The sequence below is a fragment of the Syngnathoides biaculeatus genome, chromosome 10 (genome assembly GCF_019802595.1).
Source record: "Syngnathoides biaculeatus isolate LvHL_M chromosome 10, ASM1980259v1, whole genome shotgun sequence".
NCBI classification, from domain to species: Eukaryota; Metazoa; Chordata; class Actinopteri; order Syngnathiformes; family Syngnathidae; genus Syngnathoides; species Syngnathoides biaculeatus.
In genome coordinates, this window is record NC_084649.1 from 25,416,623 (window position 1) to 25,433,803 (window position 17,181).

The 17,181-nt window shown below is 45.8% G+C and overlaps 1 pseudogene; it reads right to left on the minus strand.

Annotated features, from left to right (window-relative positions):
- Positions 1-17,061: 17,061 nt before the first annotated feature.
- LOC133508184 (5S ribosomal RNA) lies at positions 17,062-17,181 on the minus strand (annotated as a pseudogene).

Below are 17,181 nucleotides of genomic sequence, written 5' to 3' on the forward strand. Positions count from 1 at the left end.
AGGAAGATCACCGTATTTCGACAGTTGCGGGGTCAAATCACGCGAGGAATACACAAAAGTCACCGCAAAGTGAGCACAAAAAGCCACCGTGATGGAGGAGCGGGAGAAAGAATCGGGGTGGGGGGCGAGGGAGGCGCCGCGTAAACACACGTGCGTGCAGGGGATGCGGGAAAAGCCCACGATGCGGGGAAACGGTCGGGTTTGGACGACTTGGAAGGGGCTGGTGGACGTGATGACGAAAAGTGGTCAAAAGACACGCGACTCGGGGAAAACACCCTCGCGGAATAACAATATCATACAGTACAATCCATCCATCCAGGCATTTTCTTCGCCGCTTATCCACACAAGGGTCACGCGAGTCATCGGGGAGGAAGCAGGGTACACCCTAAACTGGTTGCCAGCCAATCGTAGGGCGATTGGAGACAGACAACAGTCGCACTCACAATCGCACCTACGGGCGATTGAGAGTGTCCGATTAATGCTGCCTGTTTTTGGGATGTGGGAGGAAACCGGAATGCCCACCCGGAGAAAACCCATGCAGGCACGGGGAGTGTCATGGTCCTGCCGGTCCAGCCCTGGCTGCGCGGGTTGCACACCTGCGCCTCATGCTGGCTGATTGGCCACGGTGTATATAAGACCATGGGGACGATTGGTCCGGTGCCAGATCGTCGCAACTCATGCCCCGGTCCTGCACTCCCGTATCTCTGTGTACCGACCACCGCCCGTTCTCCGACCGACCCCGTAAGCCTGACTCCCTTGATACTCCTGCCCGCTTTGATCGTTCTGCCGTGTACCGACTCCTGCCTGCCCGCTGACCCGCTCTCTACGCCCGACGTCCCGACTACCGCTGCTGCACCTGACTGCCTGCCCGTTACCCGACCTCGGAATAATAAACGTTTTTCCCGAATTACACCTGCGCCTTCTGACTCCTGCATTTGGGTCCTACCTCCGTTCCGATGGGTCGTGACCGGGAGAACATGTAAACTCCACACAGGCGGGGTATGTCTCAGAAATGTCTCCAATGTAATATCTCCAGGCATTGAATCGCTCACAAATGAACTGTTCCGGTTCCACTAGCTAGCCAAAATGTCTTGACAGTCTCGAGATTTCACCGCACCTTTACCAGATGCGAGACGCGCAATGCCGGATGTTGCAAAGCAGCCCCGGAATCCAGCAGCCCAAAAACGAGAAATAATCTCTTTTTTTTTTTTTTTTTTTTTAATGCGATGAGTTGGTTTTAACATCCAAATGAATGTTTTTCTATTCCCGATCAAATTTTTTTTAAACCCGAACAAGATTGCGCTACTTAGTGTGGTGCTTACCATCGTGGTCCCATAAATGACATATGCACACTCCCAACTGTCCCATAGCAATATTCAATAATTGTGCCTGAAAAAAATCCAAGCAATGACGCTACAGACAGAGCGAAACGGCGGAGTAAAGAAAGAAAAGATCACGCTTGGGACGCAGTCGCGTGTACAAGAAAGAACGCAATGATCTTGGCAGACAGCAGAGTGTTGGGGGAAATGATAAATATACATATAATTATAATCTATACATAATAATAAGGCAAGGGATGAGAGTAAACAGAAGCTACACGCTTTGTGTGTCGGTGCTGTTTTGTCAAGGGCGGAAGCCTATCATTATCGCATTTGTGAGGAACAGTCGCTGAATAATGGCTCGCGTCTGTGTTGGGGGGGGGTGATTAGGCCCCCCCCCCCCTCCCAGTGTTTGTGCGCGTGCGCAACTCAATCCTGACAATAATCCTTACATAATTCCTCTTTTACGAGGATTTGCGAACAGCGACGAGGATTGTTTGAGAATTAGTTGACAAGGAATATAATTTAAAAACGTATTTAATTATATACAAAATGAAATTCAGTTTAGTACCAAAACAAGGGAGGGGGGTGGGTTTTTTTTTTTTTTTAGAATGAATTCAAGCGAACATCATGGGGGAAGTAACTAAAATATTTTATTACTGTAAAGATGGAAGATAAAAATTGAGAGGAAAAATATCTTTTGTTCTCTAAAGAAATTGTAATAAATGTTTCCTTCTTTAAATGCATTTTCTATGTTATACTTTATACAAACGCACCTTTTTTTGTGACGAAAATGACTTCTGTTTGAAATTGGGAACTTTTGTCTTCAAAATATTATCTTAAAATATATGTTTTTAATGACTTTTAAAAAACATTTTTTGTAAAAAATAGGGTTTCTCTCTTTAAATATTTTTTTCCCTCTTTTATCATGACAAATTGATTAATTAAATGACTCAAAACTTACTGTATAGAGAATTTTAAAAAAGAAACTGCGTCTATTTTCCTTGTATCGTTACAACTGTTGCATTTGTAATGCATTTTTTTTTTTTACTTAAAATATAACGGGCGGCACGGTGGAGCAGTTGGGAAGCGTTAGCCTCACAATTCTGAGGTCCCGGGTTCAATCCCGGCCACGCCTGTGTGGAGTTTGCATGCTCTCCCCGTGCCTGTGTGGGTTTTCTCTGGGTGGGCACTCTGATTTCTTCCCACATCCCAAAAACATGCAACATTAATTGGACACTCTAAATTGCCCCTAGGTATGATTGTCTCGATGTGCCCTGCGATTGGCTGGCAACCAGTTCAGGGTGTACCCCGCCTCCTGCCCGTTGATAGCTGGGATAAGCGCAGTTGTAGAGCGTTGGTCTCACAGTTCTGAGGACCCGGGTTCAATCCCGGCCCCGCCTGTGTGGAGTTTGCATGTTCTCCCCCTGCCTGCGTGGGTTTTCTAGGGGCACTCCGGTTTCCTCCCACATTCCAGAAAACATGCAACATTAATTAGACACTCTAAATTGCCCCTAGGTGTGATTGTGAGTGCGGGTGTTTGTCCCGATGAGCCCTGGGATTGGCTGGTGACCAATTCAGGGTGTACTCTGCCACCTTCTCGTTGACAGCTGGGATAGGCTGCAGGACTCCCCGTGACCCTTGTGAGGATAAGTGGCTAAGAAAATGGCTGGTTGGATGGACATTTCCGTCTAACAGTATTCTTCTGGCTAACGAATCAGCTTACCTTCCCAATCGGAAGCAGATATCCGAGATCGGATACGAAGTGGGATGATCATTTGAGCGGAGGGGCTTCGAGGCCCCAGACTTAATTTTGATATTATCACCTTTGTCAGTTTCAAGTTCGTCAATGACCATTGTGGGTTTTTTTTTTTTTTCTTTCTGGAAAGAAAAAGTACACCAACAATTTTGTCCCGGCTTTCAGACGACGGGAGCTCTTCCATTTTGACACATCTGATAAATGGAGATGGATTCCGAGGGGATTATGTAGGTGCATAGGCAGTGCACGTGCGTGCGTGAGAGTTGGCAGGCCCAAGCGCCATTGTGCAGGCAAGACCACATGCAGGGCCTCCCGCTTCTCCTTCGCCCCCGCCGGTCGGCCACAACAAAGAGCAATTAAACGCCGCCGCGCTGCCAGCTGAGGGGCCGACCGCCAGCCACACTTCCACAAACAGGCCCGAAGCAATAAAAGGAAGGCAACTTTTCCAAAAGCAAAACCCCCTCGGCGAGCTCCCCCAAATACTCCCCCCCCACCCCCCCCCCCCCCCCGCTGATTTGAACCAGAAGGTGACCGGGCCGCCTTTTCAGGCCCGTCGTTTACTATCGGGCGCTCTCGTTATCTGCACGTTGAAGTTAACCCACTCGGTCGAAGCGGGGGGGTCGGGGCAAAAGTCGACGAAGTCGAAGAAGAGTCGGTGCTTAACTCAAGAGGGGAATCTGACGTGACCGCCGTTCAACTCCCGCTGAACTGCGTCACTGACTGAAAACAGACCAGATTCGACTTGACCTCTGGAAATCACTCCAAACGGCTTTCAAAGCGTCAACATTCACGATAGAACTGCTTTTAAATATGGAAACTCAAGCAATATAACGGTAGCCAATGGACCGTTTGGCGGGGGGGGGGGGGGGGGGTGCCTAATTTTTCTTTTACATTTATTTTTTGACATGCAGAGTAATAAATGAAATATCAAATGTTGTGCCCTTGTTCATTTCAATGGATTTGGATTATTCATTTCTACTTTATATGATTTTTTTAGTGTTATTAGTATTTATTTTATTTTTAATGTATTTCCATTCTCTGTCATTTTGAATGCATTCATTTACAGCAATTATGTAACAATTTAATTTTAGTTTAATGTATTTAATTTCATCAATGTATTTGATTTTTATATCATCAATTTATCATTTATGATTTCATGTGATTGATAGATTGAACTCTTTATTTTGAACATGCAAACAGTCAAATCAAAACATACCAAACAAACAAAATTCAAATAAAAAATCAATTTGAAACATTTAAAAAGAAGTAGGATGAAATAAAAACTCAAGTAGTTGTGTGTGTGTGTGTGTGGTTTCTTTTTTTAAAAAAGGTAATATTATTATATTATATTATATTATATTATATTATATTATATTATTCGAAAGACTAAACATTTTTTTTTTTTTTACTCAATTTGACTTTTGTCTTCATTATCATTCATGAATGAATAAATGAACTTAACCCTTTCCGGGCAGGGGTTGCAAATTTGCATCAGGTTTAATATAATTGAAAATTTTAAGTCCCCAGTATCATTTTCTGAAAGTATCAGATTTTTCTCTCGGCAAAATTTTATTTGGTCTAGAGAGGGTTAATATTTCAATTACTATGATGGAGTTATGATATAATGTATATTGATAAATACAGTAATCACAGTAACTCTGTATTTGGGTGCATATTGTGAATTTAACCATTAAAAATACGACCAATATAGATTGCCAGGGTATTCTTTATAAATAATGTCCAATTTTGATTGACACTGAGCTGTCACGTCAACTTTTTTGATTATGGTATTCTGTATTAAGATGGAACACTTTCAAACAATTCCGTAGCACTCCCAAAGGCAAAAAAAAAAAAAAAAAAAAAATGATGTGTAAAATTCCAATACAAATTCCGTCAACTCGTGAAACAATGTGGCAATGTGCAGTTATGAAGTTTTGAAATTGAAATATCACATCGAGGAGTGATCTTATTGGATTAAAAGTACATTTTGGTAGCAGAATATTTATACGTGCACGCCCGAGTTTACGGTTCATTCTGCCCCGTGACCCCAGCAGAGGGCAGGAGCGCGGGGACCGGCCCGAAAGTCCCGTCGACAGCGGCGCTGACCCAAGCCCAACCCACCCCGGCCCGGCTCGGCCCGGATTCAGCGTGGGCCGCATCGCGGTGTCTCTGGTCAGGCAGCCTGGAGCCCTTGGGCGCTGGCAAGGGGCGCGGGCGTCCGGGAGGGGCCCCCTCAAAAGCCATCTAGCGGGGGCCACACCCACGCGGGGCCATTACGGTGGAAGCTGTTCTGGGCTTCACCCGAGGCCGCCCGACTGCCATTTTTAGCCCGGCAGCAGAGGAGACCGCATGCTGTGGCTTCGGGCTAGCGGGGGGAAGGACGCTTTCTTCCTTGCTTTATTTTCACTCAAAGCATCGAAGAGCTTTGGGGAGGATTTCGACATTTGCACTTCGCTTGACTCAGCCGGCGAGGACAAAGTGTTCGCGTCCTTACTCGCGACCGTTTTTACCGTTGAAAAGAAAAATTCATGTGCGTTTCAACTATACAGTAAAATCACATCAATTAACGCCCACTGAATGTAAAGTTTATATTGTACAGTTGTATCCAAAACGGCACATTATTATGATTATTTTTCTGCAAAAACAGACTGCAGTGAGCGCAGACATCAACGCGCACGTCGGCGACAACCGTTCCGGTCGAAGCGGCGCCATTTTCTCTGGCTGAAAGAGCAGAAAATATCTGAAAATAGCCACCTATCCACCCATTTTCTTAGCCGCTTATCCTCACGAGGGTCACGGAAGCTATCCCAGCTGTCAACGGGCAGGAGGCGGAGCACACCCTGAAGTGGTCGCCAGCCAATCGCAGGGCACGTTGAGAAAAACAGCCGCACTCACGATCACACCTAGGGGCAATTTAGAGTGTCTAATCAATGTTGCCTGTTTTTGGGATGTGGGAGAAACCGGAGTGCCCACCCGGAGAAAACCCCACACAGGCACGGGGAAAACATGCAAACTCCGCACAGGCGGGTCCGGGATTGAACCCGGAACCTCAGAACCGTGAGGCCAATGCTTTTCCAGCTGAGGCACCGTCCCGCCCACTTTATGATTAATTGTTTAATACAACTACATTTTCTACCCATACTTGATCACTTCTAACCACGCTAACCACTGAACACCATCCTGCCTTTATGATATCATTTAAACTAAATTTGAACGGAACGTATTCACAAGACTCTGACATCCGATTAAGTTAGCGTTAGTCAAACTTTTAAACGACTTTTTTTAACGGGCAACATTCCAAAAACATGCAACATTGATCAGATTCTCTAAATTGCCCCTAGGTGTGATTGTGAGTTCATCTGTTTGTCTCAATGTGCCCTGCGATTGGCTGGCGACTGGCAAACGTTGATAGCTGGGATAGGCTCCAGCAGTCCCCGCGACCCTCGTGAGGATAAGCAGCAAAGAAAAAGGACGAATGGATATTTTTTTTGCGGACTCTATCACAATACGGGAACGTCCACTAATTGTCGCACGGGAAGAAACTCATACATAACAATATTAAAATTATTAATGAAAAAAAATTCTAGAATTAGAAAATTGGGTGCGTTTGTTTAAAACATAACACGATGACATTTTTTAAAAAAAATGCTATTGTAGTCAATCCAATTTTTCTTCATGTTTGAGAGATTGTTGGGTGAAAGCTGCAGCCGGCTACTAGTGTGGGCTGAATGCATCCTGCCCGGCTCCAGCACTCCCCGCGACCCTTGTGAGGATAAGTGGAAAAGAAGATGGAAGGATTGATGGATGATACAATGGGGGAATTACAAAAACACTTAAAAGGTCATGAAAATCCATTCAGGTTTTGCAATTTGAAGCACGCGGATTGATTCCTAAAGAGTATCCGTAAGCTTATCAGTATGCGGTACGAATACCACATCTAGCACTGCTACGTGCTCCTGTCATGAAATAGCGAGTAAGTTGTTTGAACGTGTCAGTGAGAAAGAACAGGACTACGGACGCCTCCGGATTCCTTTAGGGATCTCGCGAAACGCGGCATGTCGAGGAACCGGCGTGTGGGCAGGAGCGCTGGGTGGTCCGCCGAGAAGAAGTCGGCCTTCCTCTGGCACACGCAGATGGCGCAACTTGGCCTTTTTTCGCTTTGTTTTGATTTTTCGGCTTTCGCCTTCTAAGTAACAAAAGTCCCCCTTGAGCTATACGCTTATTTGACCTCGCTTATACGACCATTTCTATTTCACGACTGTGTGCCTACCCCGCCTGCCTCGTTTTTTTTTTTTTTTTTAATTTCTCCCCCCCCCCACCCCGCCCCAACCAATCTGAGCTTCTTGAACTTGACAGCCTCCCCAATTTCTGTTCATCTTGATCCCCTTTTCTCATCTTGACCAGGAAGTGCCCGCACATCAGTCGTCCCCTCTCCTCAAAAGGAAATCCAAATCAAGCACACTTCACTTGGGTTGCACCCAATCACTCAATAAAAAGACGGGGGTGGGGGTGGAGGACATCCAATACCCTCGGTCACCCGACTCCTGCGGACGAGGAGACTTGACGCGCTTGAAGATCCCCTCGCGCCGCCAACTCAATATGTCTCTGATAAATAAACGACAGCTCCCCGAAGATCACCCCCCCCCCCCCCCCGCAAACCACACGGTTGCGGGCGCAAGAAGGGATCGAGTGCGAAGCTCTGAAAGATCCTCCATTAACAGAAAACGGCCACGAGAAGCCGAGGTTTTTCTTGTCTTGAGAGCCGCCGACCGCAGAGCCGAAGAGGGTCGAAATCTACGCGGCGCGGCCCGGACGAGTTAAAGGAGACATTTTATGGCATTTTTTGCCCCCCCCCACAATTTCAAACCAATTTCCAGGTGCCTTAATAAAAGATCTCTGACATTCTTCCATCGAAAAGATACAAATAATAAGAGTCAATATCACCATAAAGTACATTTGAGATGTCCCCGTTTCACTCCCGAAAAGTTTCTTTGAATTTCATTGTACAAAGTGGATGTAATGTTAGAAATTCATATTGCTCACATGTATTTTAAATAAGTTAACTGAACGCAGACATGCCAATAGCTTACTGACAGGGCGGACAATGACAGGGTCCCCATTTTTGGCTGTCGTTATCGTTTAATAACCACATGATGGATCTTCAAAAAGTCACTGAGCAAACTGACTGAATATCGTTTAACTCCCAAAGTACGCCACGAGTTCCGCTTGTGGTCCGCGAAAGAATCGCTGTATTAAATCCCAAATAAACATTCAAGAATTAAAAGAATAAAAGCTTGTAGCTACGCGTACGGCCTGGTTTTTTTATGATTTTTAATCTAGGGATTACATTTTCGAATACAGTTCAATTGTATTCATTTTTTATTCCAGTACAGTACATTTGCATTTACTCTTTACAAACATTTATTTGGATACAATTTTAATTTACCATATCCACAATGTATTTTAAATTGAATAACAAAGGACACTTCATCCTGATACACATCATGGTAATATTGACTGAAAAACATAATAATAATTGCAGTACACTTAAATGGGCAGCGTCCCATTTTTGGGACATCATGATTTTCACGCATTATATCCTCCAGTTTATCAAAATATTTCAGCGTTTTATTCTGATTCTGATTCTGGTTTTTGGGACGATCCACTAAGAAAACCCAAGTACCCTCTCGCGGGCAGCGTCCCATTTTTGGGACAAGATTATAATTTAGTAAAGTTATCATATAACTTAACCATAAAGCAAAAAAAAAAAAAGTGTTATTTGCTTAATTGTGGCCTGTTAGGAGACTTTTTATCTCAATAAGGCAAAAAATTGCCGCCACCCTGCCCATGAATGGGTTAAAATTAGTTTGGGTGAAATTAAACGGTTTTCTCCTCATGCAAAGTATAACTTTGATTACCATGACAACCCGGTAAGGGGGTCAAAGGTGACTCAATCGTGGCAATGTAGTGACGTTTCACAATCTTGAACTGAGTTTTATTGTTTAAAGCTCCACTGTCACGAAATGATTTTTTTTTTAGTATGATATTAATGAAAAAAAGGCAGCCGGAATGGACCCATCCGTTTTTTCACACATGATTTCGACATATATGGATTTTTGTCACTCCCGCCATGAAAATCCTCTCGAGGGATTTCTTTTCGAGAAGAAGCAGGAAGTGACGTCAGTAGCAGACGCCCACTCAGGCGGTCTCGTATGTTTCTACTAGTTTTACTTGCTGGAACGTAGCTTTTTGTTCCTTCGTGTTAGCCAAAATGCCGGCTCGTTACATTGCTGGATATTGTTGGAACACTCGGGAGGGTCGATTCGCTCTTCATACTTTTCAAAAAGACCCGGTTCGTCGTGTAAAATGGATTGCACGGGTGCAAAGGACGAGAGTTTCGTGGGTTCCAAATGACAGGTAGGTGTGGATACAAAAAATAATAGTTTTTTTTGGGGGGTGGGGGGGAAGTAATCCTCTCAGAATGTAGCAAAATATCCGCGCACGTACGTCAGGTGTGCTAAATGTGTCGATGTACCCGCGGACGAGCCACGGACGAGCCACGGCTTCGGCCATGCTGGCTCATACATACTGTCTGGGAGTCTGTTGTTAGTCAGAAGTGATCCGCTTATCATCTAAATATGTCTCGAAACGCTAGGGTAATATTGCCCCCGGTCACTTCACTCGATTGTGAGATGATCTCTTTTTTCAAAAAGAGCTTCCGTGTCCCATAGTAGGTGGCACAGCCTGTTTTCAGTGGCGAATGACGCGGTGTGACGTCATGAACAGACGTTGCAGGCAACATGGCGACCAGTCGGATGTCGAATGAGACTTCCGCAACTCTGCGCATGGATGACGCGCTCTCTGCTCATATTTATTTTTTCGTACGGACATCGGAGTGAATAATGTTATATGTATTTCTCATTACAATATCGATTTTAGAATGTTTATAGGCCTGACACTTGATCTTTAAGTGACGAGCAACAAATTTAGCAATCGTCACATTTTTATGCCCGATGACTGTGACTGGTCGCAAATGAACGGCGCCCGAGCAGAGCCGCCATTGGCTAATCTAACCCTAACCCTGTCCGCCCACCACCAATCATCTTATCCCTTTTAACTTTTGGCGAGAGAAAGCGGTTCGTACAACTTGGACAGATCGGCGGCCCGTCGCAAGGCGACATATTGAGTGACAAGGATTCACACTCGCACTCGCACTTACAAACGATTTCAAGTCTTGAATTAACCTAACAACAGGAGCACGTCGTCTACGAAAGTCAGTTGTTTGAATAAACGTGTTTTTTTTTTTTTTTAAAGAAAGAAAAGTGAGGCCTTTTGACCAGTTGGGTTATTCGGGTGCATCCAGGATTTAAAAACAAACAAAAAAAAAACGGAAGTCATTCCATTGAAGTCGGGGCGGCGAGGAGACGAAAGATGACTGCTGGTGGCGCACGCTCCACACATGGAAGCCATCACGGCGCGTATGGCGTGAAGATTTGCCCGTATGAAATAAAGCAGCCCAAAAAAAGAAAGCCTCCCCGACTTTTTGGCTGGGCTCCACCGCCGAGTAATGAGCTCCCGCCCAAACCTCAACAGCTGCTGTCAGGGTCTGGGGGCACTGACTAAATATATAAGAGGCAGTTAAACGAGAGAGGAAGGTGCCCCCCCCCCCCCCCGCTTTTAAAAGATGCCATTTTTACGCCTTTATTCCCGTCGCATATACATTGCGCTGACACGAAACGACGGGGGAACGCGGTCGACCGGGCAATTTTCCACCTTTAGAGGAAGAAGCGTGTCCCGTGACCCTGGGATCGGGGCGTGACGTTCAAATACCGGATATTAATTTTAATCCCTTGTATGCAATCGCTTGGGTCTCTCGGGTGTCGGCTTGCCCATCAACAATCAAGGAAATCTTACAAGTTCTCTTCGGATGTGAGACGAAATGGAGAGGACTTGCGTCTGAAGCACTTCAACTGACACCATTCACACACACGTTCATACATACATACATTTTCTTCGCTGCTAATGCTCACAAGAGCCGCGGGAGTGCTGCAGCCTATCCCGGCTGTCAACGGGCAGGAGGCGGGTGGGGTACACCGTGAACCGGTTGCCAGCCAATCGCAAGGCACGTCGAGACAAACAGCCGCACTCACAATCACACCTTGGGGCAATTTAGAGTGTCCAATTCATGTTGAAACCGGAGTGCCCACCCGGAGAAAGTCCACGCAGTCACAGGGAGAACATGCAAACTCCGCACAGGCGGGGCCGGGATTCAACCCGGGACATCGGAACTGTGATGCCAACGCTTTAACAGCTTATCCACCGTCCCGCCCCAAGTTTATACAGTGGGAGCAAATCGAACTTCAGTGTCTTGCCCGAGGACACTTCAACAGCGGATACGAATCACTGACTCTTCAGTCGCGAAAGGACCCGCGACACCATGGCGTCAAACTCATTTTTCTCGCGGGCCACGTTCTAGTTACAGATTCCCTCTGACGGCCGTCATGACTGTGAAATCATGAAAATGTTTGGCCTCATCATATTTACACGTGAAATTTATGAACTAGTTCGGGAATCAGAAATCAAGGCTAACGCGTTTTTCAACAATCGATGATGTCTGCTATTTTAAATTTTGGTTGATTTTTACAAAAATCACAGAAGTTGATATACATGACATGCCTTTGTGGGCCACATAAAATCATGGGACGGGCCAGATCTGGCCCCCGGGCCTCGAGTTAAACACCAATTGTGCCACAGTCACCCAAATCCAAAAGTCCTCGAATTAACACGATACTTGAATGGGTTCAGTAAGACCGAAGGTAAGCAGAGCTGCAGTGTTGCTATGGAGTGACAGTATTTGCATTTGCAAAAACGCACCCGAATCCAATCTGGCAGATTTGGGGTTAAACCGCAGCCTCAGTAATTCAAAATATGTTTTATATATATATATATATATATATATGTCTGCGTGGTAGCAAAAGTCAGACTTGTCGATGGCCATGCGGTAAGAGAAGGGCGTGGTGAGCAGTGGCTCTTTTGCACGAGACGGTGCCGTCCTGTCAAGGAAAGAGGTTGAAAGGTACAAAAGTTCTTAATCTTACAACTACTCGGCTACTCAGACACAATTGTGGGGAAAAAAGAATCATTTGATTGATTGACCGATGGTGAAAAAAAACATAATTTTGGAACGTTGTGTCGTTATTGGTGCATGCTGCTATTGCCAATTTTGCTGCTGGATTGTGAAGCGCCGTTTAATGCGGAGTCACGTGACAGACTGTAAAAAGTTCCGTAAAAGTATGCCGCGATTTATTGAGTCAGCGAATGACGAACTTCAATATTGCGAAGCAACACGGTAAAACCGGCAATTGCCCATTTTTCAATACGGCAGAAGCTCATTCGGTTTTATCGCATTCGAGCGAACGAAAACGCCTCGCCGTATGATGAAGTGCACTTCTAACGTGACACGCACCAAGACAAGGAAACGTACATGTGTTTCTCGCTCCCAACTCACATTTGAGTTATCGTCGCCCGCAGGACCCCCACCGCACTCGGGGCCCGGCGTGCGGAACTTTACGCTCGAAAGGAACCATCGTTGCCAATTTGATTTTTGTGGGTTTCACGCCCCCCGACGCACAACTTTTAAAAAGTGTGTGGGTGCGCGCGAGTGTCGTTACCTTTGTGGAGGACAAAGTCGGGCCTGTGGGACCGTAAGACACTGGAAAGAAGAGGGGAAAATAAACGTTATGGTTATAGACGATGGAAAATGAAAGATGTATGTGAATGCAACAGAAGAAATATGAAGATTTAACCTGTGCTTGCTGTTGTTTGAAATCTGTTATAAAAATCAAGATATGCAGTTATGTCTTATTTTCTCTTCTACTGACTTGAAACGGAACCAGATTTTGCAGTGGATCAGGTTATTACCATATCTCATATTTTACAGTTACCTATTTGTGCTTGATGATGTGCAAAATCATATAATTGTCTGTTTTTCTGGTGAACTATTCTGTGAAAAACTCCCCCATTTATGTTTATCTGCGTTATTTTCGTCCATTTTTGATACATGCTAAGATGCCAACGCACACTTCTAACACTGCCAAGGTTGCGACCCTTGTGAGGATAAGCGACACAAAAAATGGATGGATGAAAATAATCTGTAAGCCATTTGCTTTAAGTGTAATATTGTAAGATGAGCAATAAAATAAGTATTTTGGGGGATCATAGTTTGGGGTTTGTAATATTAATATAGCCAATTATTAACATTTTGTTCCCATTTTTGCGATATTCCTAACCCTTACATACAGCCCATTTTTTTAAAGGGTTTAAACTTTTTTTTTTTTTTTTTTTTACCTCACCTATAATGTAAATGTGCCGCACGGTGGATCAGCTGGTAAAGCGTTGGCCTCACAATTCTGAGGACCCGGGTTCGATCCCGGCCCCGCCTGTGTGGAGTTTGCATGTCCTCCCCGTGCCCGTGTGCCTTTTCTCCGGGTGGGCACCCCGGTTTCTTCCCACATCCCAAAAACACGCAACATTAATTGGACACTCTAAATTGCCCCGAGGTGTGATTGTCTCGATGTGCCCTGCGATTGGCTGGCGACCAGTTCAGGGTGGACCGCGCCTCCTGCCCGTTGACAGCTGGGATAGGCTCCAGTACTCCCCGTGACCCTCGTGAGGATAAGCGGCAAAAAAAATGGATGGATGGATAACGCAAATGACGTAAGATTCCACAGGCCGGCCATGGTAGCGCCTCGACATGTCTGCAGTAAGTTTAAGCCGCTTTGATAAATCGACACGCTCATATTTCTCAAGAAAACTCACTTTATTGTGTCATAGTTGGCACGTATGTTCATCGGGAAGACGTACGGCAGTGAGCTGCTGCTGCTGCTGCTGCAAGGTTCGGGCTTTCCATTTTAGGGTTTTTTTTTCTTTGACTTAAACAAGACCGTCACAGTTCGATTGTTCAGACATGCGCCGCGGCGTAATATTTCTCCCGTGCAAAAATATTACACGAGGAGATGTTTTCCTAAAGCCGAGCGCATGGCACAGAACATAAGTCACTCATTCATTCATGTTGAAAAAGTACCCAGAATTCCAGTCCAAAACCTCCCACGGGCGCAGCCCAAATAAAGAGATGGCAAAGGCGACTGTCATTGCGCCACCCTTGAGCAATCGCACACACGACGCCCGCCGGGGGTCATTTCGGTGCCCGCACGTCTCCGTGATAGACGGCCAGATTATAGGCCACGGCGGCGACTTGCGTACAGCGAGAAGGCGGCGGACCGCCGCTCGTTTGGGAGCACGTGGACGGGCCTTCACTTGAGAATATTGGAAAGTACTGTATGTACACAAAAATGACAGTAGAACACTTTTTTTTTTTTTTCAATGTCCAAGGAAGTAACGGGCACTGCAAAAACCAGATTGGAAGAAGAACACACTCTGTATTGCTTCCCAATCAATCGCGGGGTTCAAATGCATTCGATTGCGTCACAATTTGGGCTGCACAATCAATCGAATGTGAATGTGATCAGGATTGTTTTGGCAATGAAACATTTAATATCTGGCGCTGTGCCCTGGTAACAAATAAAAGCCAAGGATGGCATCAATGTCCAATGTAGCAACATGTAAAGCTTTTACGCACTTTGGTGTTGAAAAACAAAAAAAAACAAAACAAAACAAAACAAATACTTCACTTTTCATACAATTTACTACTCAAATGTCCATTGAATTGCTATTCTGCCATCCCAAGATTAAAAGCAGTATATAATCTGTAAATACCGCAAAAACGGTGGATCACCTGGTAAAGCGTTGGCCTCACAGTTCTAAGGTCCCGGGTTCAATCCTGGCCCCGCTTGTGAGTTTGCATGTTCTCCCAGTGCCTGCGTGGCTTTCCTCCGGGTGGGCACTCCGGTTTCCTCCTACATCCCAAAAACAGGCAACATGAATTGGACGCCCTAAATTGCCCCGAGGTGGGATTGTCTCCATGTGCCCTGCGATTGGCTGGCGACCGGTTCAGGGTGTAACCCCGCCTCCTGCTTGTTGACAGCTGGGATAGGCTCCAGTGCTCCCTGCGACCCTTGCGAGGATAAGCAGCACAGAAAATGGATGCATGGATGAAGATATCCATCCATTCATTTATCCTCACAGCCATCTAAAATTCATGTAAAAAAATATTTTTGAAATGAACTCATTCATGGACTGATTCGTAATAACCATTTTAGCCTTAGTCGAGCATTGTGCCTTTGCTCATTTGTTCACGAAACAGCTTTTCATATTTGCAGCATGTTAAATGTTATGAATGTTAATCTTGAACAGTTGACAGCTTTGTTTTAAAATTCTGACCAAAAATGAAAACTTAAACAAATAAATAACTCCCAAAAATGCTCTATAAGAAATAGTTTTTCAAAATTTATGAATCTTTCACTTCTTTTTATTTTAAGTGTAAACAACTACAAAAACTGGAATGAGTTCCCAAGGTCAGCAGCATCTTTTATTATTTTAACTTTCAATAAATACATCCCTGAGCTTTAACGAGTTTAAATTGATCCCTTATCGGCTGGTGGAGTTTTTAAAAAGTCCGACGCCGACACTGCATTGATTAAAATATGCAATAACGCCGCCGATAACCGTCCCAGCTGACAATCGCTCTGTCCTTTTGACAGACTTTATCAAAACGACAAATAGTTGTAGGTCGCACACGAATAAAGTTATGAAATGTTTTTTTTCCGCCTGGTTCAATGGCAAAACCCAAGAAAAAGCCAAAACGTGAAGAAAATGCCCCCGTCGGCGCGGACGTGGCCTCGGTCCAATCCCTGTCGTCGCTCTGCAGAAGTGAGACTCGATACCGTTGGAAACGCACAAAGCGGATTTCAGTCTACTTCTTAACGGATGTCGCCGTGCCAGTCGGAAAAATCTGCGTTACGCGCTCGCCGCCGTGTCTGCTGACTGAACACGTCCGCCGGTTGCGCTGCAATCTATCGGCGGTCGCGTTACTCGAAACCGCCATCTTTGCCCCGCAGCGCAGAAAGGCAGGCAGCACTCAGCCAGGCAAGGTGTTTTTTTTTTTTTTTAAATATTCTTTCATCAAAAATCACGTGGTCACCTCTCATGTCTGACTCTCCAACAATTTGGCCAACGTGACTCAGATCTGAAGCCGCAGTCGACAGCGTGGATGCATCGACAAATGGAACCCACCGCTCTGTCTCACCCCCCCTCACTCGCCGCCCCCCCCCTTCAGTCTGTCCGTCTGTACACCCCCCCCCCCCAACACCACAACACGCACACACATTTCTCTCGCTCGCTCTCATTTTCCGTTGACAAGCGCTCTCAATCTTTGACCACACGGCCTGGAAAAATTGCACCGAGTCATGCTGCAAGGCAAGTCTATCCCTGACCCTGATTCCCTTTCACCACATTTCCATCAAGCAGCAAAGTCAAACACGTCTAATCACTTTGACTCCCCCCCCCCCCAGTCGCTCTATTGCGAAGATTGTTAATTTTGGGAGGCCTGACAAGGGGGGGGGATTGGATTCACGGTGCGATATTCCGATATTCCGGTCGCCGAGGCCTTTGGTGGCGCGACGACGCGCGGAAGGCCGGAGAACCTCTCGCGAGAAGCCCGTTAAAAACACGCGTGCGATGTAAACCGACGTGCCAAACCTCTTTGCGACTATTTCGGAGGAGAAGGCTGCTGGATGACCTTGCAGAGGAAGTCGAGATGCCGGCAGGGCTGGCGAGCAGTCCCTGGAATGTCCTCTCAAGTTAGAGAAAAATCCTTGTAAAGCGGAGAAATTAACACAAAAGGTTGGCCGTCGTCAAAACGAACATCAGTAGATTCAAACTTCTTCTTCTTCTTTTCCTTTCGGCTTGTCCCGTTAGGGGTCGCCACAGCGTGTCATCTCAGATGACCGCATGTTTGTTTGGCACAGTTTGACGCCGGATGCCCTTCCTGACGCAACCCCGCTCTGCATTTTAGCCGGGGAGAGAAGCTTACAGCTTCCCGGTATTCCCTGGTGGTCTCCCATCCAAGTACTAATCAGGGCCAAACCCGCTTAGCTTCCGAGATGTGACGAGATCGGGCGTTCTCAGGGTAGCGTGGCCGTAAGC